The sequence below is a fragment of the Hippopotamus amphibius genome, chromosome 12 (assembly GCF_030028045.1).
Source record: "Hippopotamus amphibius kiboko isolate mHipAmp2 chromosome 12, mHipAmp2.hap2, whole genome shotgun sequence".
NCBI lineage: Eukaryota > Metazoa > Chordata > Mammalia > Artiodactyla > Hippopotamidae > Hippopotamus > Hippopotamus amphibius.
Genome location: NC_080197.1, coordinates 32,523,651 through 32,534,444, shown reverse-complemented (window position 1 = coordinate 32,534,444; position 10,794 = coordinate 32,523,651). Strand labels below are relative to the sequence as shown.

Genomic DNA, 10,794 nt, shown 5'->3' with positions numbered 1-10,794 from the left:
ACAATTTCAGACCCCTCATCCCAATATTACAAGGTAAAGAAACCCAGTATCTGGGCTCAGGAGCAGCAATTTCACACTGTGGGTCTACAGCAGGTCCTGGACTTGCAGGCCTGGCATCGCCCAAAGGGGCAGTTAAAAGCAGATACGGGGAGCATGTTGCACACCCCAAAGAGGGCCCCATCTTGCAGCACACTGGCTGCCCTAAAGCTGGGGACACTGGGCACAGCCCCCACAGTCTTCTCACAGAGGTGGAGGCCATCCATCGAAGCAAAGGTCAGCGAGGAGGCAGACCCTAGTGTCAGAGGATTGAACACGGGGCTCCTGAGTAGGGATTCAACATCAGGGGAGGGTCTCTGAGAGGGTTCCCACATGCCAGGGCAGCTGAGCCCACCGGAGGTCAACAGGGAGGACAAGGAGACGTGGGCAGGGAGGCTTCATCAGAAGGATTTTAGGGGGGCCTCCCTGTTACTGTCCTGGGTAACAGTGGGTGTAGAGGCAGGTGGAGTCAGCAGCTTGCCCAGTACCAGCTTGCCTGGAGTTCTCTAGGTTCAATGATCAATCAGCAAAACATATCTGACCTTTAAGCCTCTCAGCTCCTATCTCCTGCACATGGGACCCTCTGCAAACATCTGCCTCCTCCTATGCCCTTCCCACCAGGGAACGAGCCTTCAGAAGAGGACGTGGGGCTACAGAGCCCCCAGCGAGGTTGTGCCACAACAAGGTCATCCAGTGACCCAGTTATAGTCATCAGTAAAGCACTGAGCTGCTCACCTGGTTCTCAGGACCATGGCGAAGAGTCGTGGAGCAGCCAAGAGGAATGGAGGGAGTAGCAACAGTCCTTCTAGAGGAGGTGGCCTCTTGCGAGTGATTTTGGGACATCTGGAAGAAGTGCATTCACTGCACCATTTTCTGGGTCCTCGATACCCCAGCCCAGTCCATACATCTAATTAAAGAGGCTGTCCCTGAGGTGCATATTAAAAAATGGGGCCCTTGTCTGCAGAGGCCCCTGTGATTTCACAGGTGACTGGGGGAGAGTGGGGAAGATTCTCTCAGTACCCATCAAAATGGGGCTAGGAGTTCCTTTACACAATTCTCAAGGGCTGGAATGAAGCCTGAAGGATTCCGAGAGTGAGAAGGAGGATGGTCCTATGAGATGTGACAGAGACAGAAGAAAGCCTCCAAGGGCACTGGTATTTGCCCAATTGTGCCCTCCCCCCCCCCAAGCCCCCACGCCCAACAATTTCTTAAAAAGCTGCATTCCCACTTCCCTCCCAAGGCCGCAGCTTCAGTCCACCCTCCCTCTCCAGCTGGGCTCTTGCCATCCTCATCTTGCTTGCTTCTCACACTCTTTCCAGGACCTCTGTCCCAGCATCTCCCAAGGCTGCTTTTGCAAGTCACCTGGGACCTTTCATTTTCCCCAATCTCCTCCCCCTCTGTCTCTGCTGCAGTCCACACTGGTGGCTGCTCCCTGTTTCCAAAAATATTCCTCTCCCTGCCTGAACCACACCCCTGGGGTCTTCTGGTCCCCTGACCACATACACATTCATTCTCTCTCTCTCTCTCTTTCCCTGCCCCACCCCCCTCCTGTGTAGGTGCCTCTCTATGCCCTTCAGTGTCCCCCAGGGTTGTTTTTTTCTTTTTCTTGTCTCAACGTGCCACCCAATCTCATCTCAATGACCACTTGTACGTAAATGGCTCCCAAGGGTCTATCTCTAGCTCCAAATGTGTGTGTTCACCCTCCCCTGGATGACCCCAGACACCTCAAATACAAGCCTACCAGCCTCCTGCAAAGCTATGTCCTCTGCTCCATGCAGGCATGACAAGGCCACTGATGCTGAGCCTTCAGGCTCCCAAAGACCCTAAGCCTGCCCGCCCTCTCCACTTGCCACTATCTTCCCAAGACCTCCTTCCCAGAGCCCCTGCTCAGAATTAAGCACTGAGTGGACCTCAGTCTCTCTGGTAGCTCACACCAAAGTCATCCTGGCTTCGCGTCCACGGATAGAATCCATACCTTCATCCACTATGAGGAAGGGAGCTGTCTGACCCAGGGCTGCTCAAGACGAAGTGTGAGTGTTCATCAAAGCCTGGATTAATGGAGCTGCCCTGTTACCCTTTCCTGGAACACTTCCCCAGTGCCCACCTGATGGCTGGCTGACATCACCATCTTTGAAAGACCCTCTCCCCCAGCTGGTTCCACCAGTCCTTGAGGGGCTAGAGCCTATATCCTTCCCCAGACAGAGAGCCACCTACACCCTGGACTTCTGCAGAAAGAAGTCCTCCTGCTCCATGTGCCCTGCAGCCCACCCACCCCTCCCACCTGGAGCCCCACTGTCCCCTGCAGACCCCTCACCACCACCACCACCACTACAAGCTAGTCCCTTAGTCCCTCTTGCTCCAGGGACTGACAGGTCCTGGGGAAAGGTTTAGGACCTTGGTGACCTGTCAGAGCCCTGACTCCTCAGCCCTGATCCTGTTTCTGTTCCCATCCTGTCATACCCCCAGGGGGTTACATATTCACCGTCCACTTGGAAAAGAATTTCCTTTTTTTTTCCTACTTCTTGTGGTTCAGTGAAGCACAAAACCAGATGCTTGTAAAGGTTAAATCTGTCCCGTAGCCTCTCAGCTCAGAATAGCTCTCTGGGGAGGCCAGTGGACCCAGGTGGTGCTGGGGGGTGGTACCTTTGGGAAGTGGGACTGCACTGGGCTCTCCTGCAGGTCTGGGCTGGCATTTCTTCCCTCCCCCCATCCACCCTCCCTGGTGGGAGCAGGGAAACAAAGGGAACGCTGAACAAGACCCTGGCCCACATTCTAAAATTGCTCTTGTCTGGAGAAGAATGAAGCAGGAATTACTGGGTGAACTTGGAAGCAAGAAGAAATCCAGGAACTGGGGCCACAACAGGTTGAGCTTTCGGAGCCAGGAGCCAGAGGGAAAGGATGCACTGGAGGAGGACCTCACCCATGACATTTGTGGACGTTCCTTCCAGGAGTTCGCCTTTCATGTGACTCCATCATGCTCTTTGCATCCACCTTTTTCTGTCCTGCCAGAAACCACTGGAGTCTCAGCTCCCATTCCTGAGACAAGTCACAAAGGTCACGGTTCACTAGCCAGCCTATGGGTTGACTAATTTGAGGTCAGGTCTGAGCAGCTGGGCAGGCAGATGGGAGTGAGATGGAGCATGTGGTACAAAACGCAGCTGTCTGGGTACCAGTGTCTGTGGGTAGAGTAATTCTCCTAGACAGGGGAGGGATGGAGCAGATAATGAAGGACATCTCTAGCACAATGGATCTGTTAAAAATGCAGCTGCGAGTAACAAGGAAGCTGCTTAAACCCTGGTCAGTATTTTCCCCACTTGACAATTTACGAGGTAGGTAGCTTCCGGCATTGTCAGTCACACACACGAGCTCTTCCTATCTTTGCCTCATCATCGTTGGTGTGTTGCTTTTTATCCTCCTTGTTGCTTCACCGTGATCCATGGCACCATACTCACATTGATATTCAAGGCAGAGAAAAAAGGAGACGGGTCTGAGCTATGGCATCTGCCTCCTTTTATCAAGAGAATAGACATTTGCCCCAAACCCCCCTTCCCCAGCACACCTCCACGGGGTCTTAAGGGCCAGACGTGGGTGCCATGCCCATCCTGCAAGGGAAGCTGGTAAAATAAAAAACAAGAGGCAGTGATTGGTTTAGCGCGGAGGTCTGCAAAGTGGGACAAATTTAGCCCACCACCTGACTTTGTACAGCCTATGAACTAAGAATGGGTTTTACATTTTTAAATGACTGGAGGAAAAAAAGTCAAGAGGCTATTTCATGACAGGTATACTATATGAAAGTTACCTCTTGGCCCACGAAGCCTAAATTTAAGAAAATAAAGTTGTCCAAAAGTTTGTCGACCCTGCTTTAGGGCAATGTGGATCGTTGCCTCCCACTGGAAACACTGCTATTCTGAACAAAACCACGATTCTGGCAGCGGGAGGAAGCCGGGCATATCAAGCAGGCAGCTCTCAGTGTCTGTCACGTAGGCCAGTCAGCACACTGCAAGCCTGTGTCAGTTATCTAATCTGCAACAGCATGAAGCTGAGAGCTCCCCCTCACCCAGAACCTAAAACGAGGGGGTTTTTTAGGAAGCCCTCTACCTCAAGGACATTTTCCCAAACTGACCAAACGTGCGGGATTTTGAAAGAGACCAGTTAAAAGTAAAAGGGGACATAATGAAATACCTGGCTGGCTGTGCCCCAAAAGGCTCAATGGAGTGTTACTTTCTCAATGAACTTGCCCCAGTGAAGAGGCAGGTCCTCGTTATTACAGGTGTAGAAAATGGTCCTGGTCCGTGTTCCACAGTTACCAGTCTCATATAAGCTGCCACAGATGGCCTAACTCTCTAGGACATGAAGTTCCTGAGCCCAAAGCCAATGTGCTCATTTCTAAAGGGAACTGTAACTTAGTTATAGTTAGGACACAAGCCAATGTCCTCATGAAGATAAACGAACTTGATAGGAAGCCAAACTGTGGTCTGAAAGCCACTAGTGAATTCAGAGGCAGAGCCAGGAAGTTAAAGGGAAGAGTCACTTTAGTGCACCAGGCATGGGGATTGGTCCCCAGGCCAGGGTTCCACCTCCCAATGCATGGTGCCTCTGTTTCCATCCTACATCCCTCTCCATCCTCCCACCTCATGCTTCAATTCCAGCCTTTTGTCTTACACTGTGCCTTTAAGTTTGCTTTACTTGTCTCTAATCTCATTTATTATGGGTTCAATTTCACAATGGAACTCTCAGAAGCCAGTCTTGAGAGCTTTTATGTCCAAGCTCTTAGGGACTAGTCACCCTAGTAGACAAGCCTACAAGTGCCAGATGCCTGGGCCTCTTACAGATTAGGCAATTGGTATTCCTGCAACCCCAGGTGTGAACTGCACCTGCTCAGATGGGTCCAGGTGCCTTCTGATGCCTTTCAGCCAATAACAAATGGCTGGGTGATGGTCACTGAACAATGAGTGCATTTTATATTTACTGAGCACCTACTATGTGCCCAGTCAATGGGCATACAGCCATTTAAAAAAAAATGTCAGCCTCCACAGAGTTCTCCTTTGAGGAGAAACAGGAATGATAGGTAACAACATAAACCAAATACATAGTAAATGGTGATAAACAAAAGAAATATAACAGGGAAAGGTAACAGGAAGTGTTGAGGCTGCGGGACGTTGCACTTTCAGACTGAGAACCCAGGGAAGGTCTCAGGTGATGTGTGAGAAGAGGTCTGAAGATGGTAATGATGTAAAGCATGCAGACTGCTGGGGAAACGCATGCCAGGCAGAGGGAACAGCAGGTGCAAAGTCCTAACTCAGGAGGAGACCTGGTGCGTTCAGATCAGCAAAGAGGGCAGCACAGCCTGAGCAGATCAGGCAAAGGAGAGGAGTAGGAAATGTAGGTGTCAGATGTAGGAGGTGATGATTGCCAAAGTGCACGGGGGGCTGTGTAAATAACACAGGACTCTGGCTTTCCCTCTGAAGTGAAAGTGGTGCCTTACAAAGGCTTAAGGAGAGAAGTGATAGGATCTGACTTTGGGTGAACAGATCACTCTGGCTATTGTGTTGAAATCAAAAACAAAAAAAACAAAGAGAGACCAGAATGAAAGCAGGAGGCCAGTTAGAGAGTAGTGACTGCAATAATCTCAGCAAAAGATGATGGTGGCTTGGCCAGAGGAATGCAGGTGAATGGTGAGAAGAGCGAGATTCTGGAGACTGTGGAGGTGGCATTTCCATGTGCTACATCCACACCTGGCTTTCCCTTCTCAAGCTGCCATCTAGACCTGCCTGCCTTATTAGGAGCCCTTAACACCTCAAGAAAGATTTTTTTTTAAATCAAGAACACTTCCAACTTAAAGTGACATCCTGTCTAGTCCTTTATAAGACCTCTCTCCTTAAAATACCAATAAAGACCTAAAAATAGGATAGAAATTCAATACAGGTCTGAAGCCTAAGGGTATCAGCAACCATTTTGCAAACAGTGGGAACTCCAGAGGTGAGGAAGCAGAATTAAAAGGTTGGCTGGAGTTCTACCCTTTGCATCAGAAGCACCACTGGTTGGGGGTGGGTAAGGAAAAGGCTCTACCCTCTCCACCCATAGCCCCCCATCGCCCACTCCTAAATCCAAGAAGAGCCTGCCCAGTCATCTTACCTCCAACCACTGTCCTACTGCCAAGAATTGCTTTCTAAGCAGCCAAGAACACAGTAAAGATCACCCATCCTCCTGATTCCCTGCAGGAACTTGCTGCCTTCAGCAGACTTCAACACTGTCCAGGCTTGTAGGTCTGGGTCAAAAGGGACCTTGACAGCAGAGGGAAACATTGTAGGTTCTCAGGTGCTCCATTTGGTGGAAGAGGAGTAGCAGCAACTCTGAATTTTTAGAACAAAGTTCTTCCTCATGAGCTGAGAACTGGGCAGTGGCGGTTAGAAGATCTTTCCTCAGTCTGGTAGAACAGAACTAAAAGAATGCCACTGGCTTCTTTCTCTTCCGACTCCTCGAGCCAGAGTCAAGCCATGAAATGAATCCTCCAGGAATCTGAATCCCTAGGCCCATTCCTACAAGGCCCCTTTGCTGGAACTGTGCCACCCTTGTACCCTGGGTGGCTTCCCAGTCTACGGGCCATTGCCCACTCTATCATGCCTAGAAATATCCCTCTTGGGCTGGATGACTCCCCCAAAGAGAGGTGTATCAGTCAGCTATTACCATGATAATGCTGCAAAACAAGCCACCCCTGAATTCACAGGTTATAAGAGCAAGCATTTGTTTTTCTTGTTTGTATGTCTGTCTGCAGCCCTAGGTTTGGTTCCAGGCTCCTATAGGCTCAGATCTATTCCCCTTCTCCATATTCTCCTTGAAACATCAGCTGTCAGGGACCTGTTCTTCTTATGACAGATGGCAAGTACATGGGAAGCCAAACCCAAATGTGCAAGCATGTTGGAAGTTTCTTCTCATACCACATCATGCCTGTTCACATTCTGTTGGCCAAAACAAGTCAGATGGCCAAGCCCAAAGTCAATGGGGCAGGAAAATGTACTCTGCTCCCAGAGGAAGAAGCAAGTGATTGAATATTTGCTAAATAATCTTTAATCCATCACAGGGAGCTGGATTAGCACTTCAACACATGATTTTGAGGGGACACAATTCAGCCAATAACAACCTCTTCAGTGGGAGGCGATGCAAGATCACATAGCAAAGCAGGGAGAAGTGAAGAACTGAGGTCACTTTTGCCATTATCAACCACAAGTGGCAATAACAATCTAGCTTTTGCCCCGAGCTAGAACAAGCTCTGTTAAAAGGAACCAGGGTTCCCTGGAGAAATGGCTCTTTCAACAGAGGCAGGAAATATACATGATAAGCCTGGGGAATCTTGTAGTGCCAGAAAGAAAGGAAGTGCTCAAAAAAGAAAAAGAAAAAAAAAAAAAACCCACACATTGATGGGGGCATGTCAAAGGGACACAGAAGCCAACTGCAAGAGCTCACAGTGACCAAAGTTGGAACAATTTAACAACAAAATAAAGTAGTATTAGATTATAATCCAAAGTATAAAATATCCATGAGTCCATTCTGATAAAAATAAATGATTGAATAAAATGGAAGGGGGGTAAGAGAAGAGAAGGGACAATTTTCATGTGCATAAGAATTACAAATAGATTATGCAGATACTCTACTCTAAAGGAAGGGCGTATAACTCCTTAAGTGTGGGCTGCAAAGTGACTTCCTTCAAAGAGGACAGTATGATGGCATGGGGGTGGGGGAGGGGATAACTTTACAGTGCAGAAACCTGACAAAGTTATCTCAGCAAAGTGATCAAGGTCATACGATGAGATGAAAATGGTACTTTAACTCTGTGGTTTTCCTCCTAAAAACTTATAACCCCAGTCTAGTCATGAGAAAAACAGACCAATTCCAACAGAGGGGCATCCTATAATATACAAAACTGTTAGGATCATCAAAGGCAAGGAGAGCATGAGAAAACATCACAACCAAGAGGAACCTAACGAAACATGCCGGCTAAATGTAACACGGCATGCTGGATGGAATTCTGGAACAGAAAGACACATTAGTTTATTCATCTTTCCTTAGTTTTAACCTATGCACTTTACTTAGTAATAATATACCAATATTGGTTCATTGGTTATAACAAACACCCCATATTAATGAAATATTTTTTAAGTTAATTGGATTCTTTTTTTTATTAATATTTTATTTATTTATTTATTTGGCTGTGACAAGTCTTAGTTGCAGCATGCAGGATCTTCGTTGCCCCAAGCAGGATCTTCCTTGCGGCATGCGGGATCTCCATTGCAACTTATGGGATCTTCAGTTGCAGCAGGCAGGATCATTTAGTTGCAGCATGTGGGGACTTTAGTTGCAGCATGCGAACTCTAAGTTGCAGCATGTGGGATCTAGTTCCCTGACCAGGGATCAAACTCGGGCCCCGTGCATTGGGAGCAAGGAGTCTTAGCCACTGGACCACCAGGGAAGTCCCGTAAGATGTTAATAACAGGGAAAATGGGGCTGGGAGCTATATACTTACTTTTTCTGTACATCTAAAACTGTTCTTAAAAAAGCCTATTAATACAAAAAAACTGATAGAGTTGAAAGAATAAACAAATACACAATTATAGTTGGACACGTCAACTACTGTCTCAACAATCAGTAGAGCTAGACAGAAAATCAGCAAGGATATAGAGGAACTCAACAACACCATCAGCCAACATGATCTAATCAACATCTACAGGACACTCGACCCAACAACAGCAGAATACACATCCTTTGCAAGCACCATAGTTCATATACCAAGATAGACCATGACCTGGGCCATGAAGCAAACCTCAACAATATTTTGTTTGTTTGTTTTTAATTTATTTATTGGCTGCATTGGGTCTTTGTTGCTGCACGCAGGCTTTCTCTAGTTGCAGCGAGCGGGGGCTACTCTTCATTGTGGTGCGCAGGCTTCTCAGTGCGGTGACTCCTGTTGTTGCAGAGCACGGGCTCTAGGCGCGTGGGCTTCAGTAGTTGTGGCACCCAGGCCCAGTAGTTGTGGTGCACGGGCTTACTTGCTCCTCGGCATGTGGGATCCTCCTGGATCAGGGATTGAACTCGTGTCCCCTGCACTGGCAGGCAGATTCTTAACCACTGCGCTACCAGGGAAGTCCTCAACAAATTTAAAAGAACTGAACTCATACAGTCCAGCTTCACTTGGGGAATAAAATGTTCATACTTCTTATTTATTTATTTAATAAACTTATTTACTGAAGCATAATTAAACCTTTCCAGCACAGAAGCGGGCATACAAAAGTCTGGCAGATGAACAAAATAAGGAATGAATGAATGAACGAACAAAAAAGAAATTATCTCTTCTTGGGAGCCAACAAGGTCCCTTTTTACAAAAGGTTAAGAATGAAAAATAAATAATGCTCTAGAATAAGTTGCAATCCTACTTTACTAACTTATTCAGCATTAATTAAAGGTACTTTCTATGATTTATTGAGGGTTTTTTAATTCAGAAAAGCTCACAGAATCCAAGACATAGATGTTCTCTGTGCGGCAAGAGGGCTGCATTTCAACATGGCCAGCAGATGGCGCCAGAGTACGTGCTTCAGCCCACGAGACTGTCCTTCCACAGACCTAGGCTCCTCCTCCCCTCTCCCAGCCATGGAAAGGAGAACCAGTCCAGTTCTTCCTGTGTCTCCCTCTGAGGCCTGAGAACCCCCACCAACCACTGCTAGGGTTAGGACAGTGAGAATGCAAAGAGAGCAAGTGTAGAAAATGCTAGTGTGATGCTTGACCAAAAGAGAGGCAAGGAAAAGTGGGAGTAAGATGAGGGTTGGTGATGGGAAAGATGTGAGGACACTGAAATGCAGGTGGAAGGATGGAGTGGAGAGAATGGGGATAGGAAAGGATGAGAAAAGTCCCTGACTTTGGGACATGGGATGCACAAGTGATGGGTCACACACTTCCACTGTGCCTGGGAAAGGTCTAAAAGGATGGGTGTGAAGGCTAACAGTCCGTAGATTTGTCAAGGAAGTTGCCTCCATTGGCTTCTATGTCGTCCCCGAAGCGGGAGACCCTGGTGCCTGTTGATGGTGGGGGAGGGGAGGTGTCAGAGTTGAAGGGGAGCGGACAAGGGAAGTCCACGAGGACTGATGGCCAGCACCAAGGGTGAGGCTGGGGGAGGACACCATTCAGCTCAGCTTCTTTGTTCACGTGTTCATTCATTCTGAAAATGTTCATTGATAAGCCACTACCCCAGGCACTATTTTGGACAATGTAACCTACATCAGGGGGAGGGGCAGATAGACAAATAAATAGACGTATAAATAAACAATAAAATAAGACCTTGTAGAAAGAGGAGGGCTATGAAGAAACAGGCAAGGGGAGGGACAAAGAGTGCTGGGAGTGCTGGCAAACGGGGTGCTGAGGGATCTCCTCCTGGAGAAGTGACAGCTGACTAGACAGCTGAATGCAGCGAGGCAAAGAGACCTGCACTACCTGGAAGGGCAAGCATTCCAGCTAAAGGGGACAGTCAGGGCCAACAGAAGGGGGCCATGCAAGGAAGTGGGGGCCAGAGCACAGATCACACAGGACACTGGAGATCACCTTTGACGCCCAGTATCATGGGAGTCCCTGGAAACCACGGACGCACGTAACTGGATTCGTACTGTTAAAAGGATCACGCTGACTGCTGTGGGGAGCACAGGCTAAAAGGGCCAAGCGTGGAAGAAGGGACGCCAGCTGGTCATTCTGAGAAAACACGGCTTCGTGTCAATA

General features: G+C 48.2%; 1 protein-coding gene across 1 annotated transcript in view; it reads right to left on the bottom strand.

Moving 5' to 3' along the window:
• The window catches only part of SMOX (spermine oxidase), a 204,044-nt gene that overhangs the window by 113,901 nt on the left and 79,349 nt on the right, over positions 1–10,794 (bottom strand). The gene's annotated exons all lie outside the window — the stretch shown is intronic.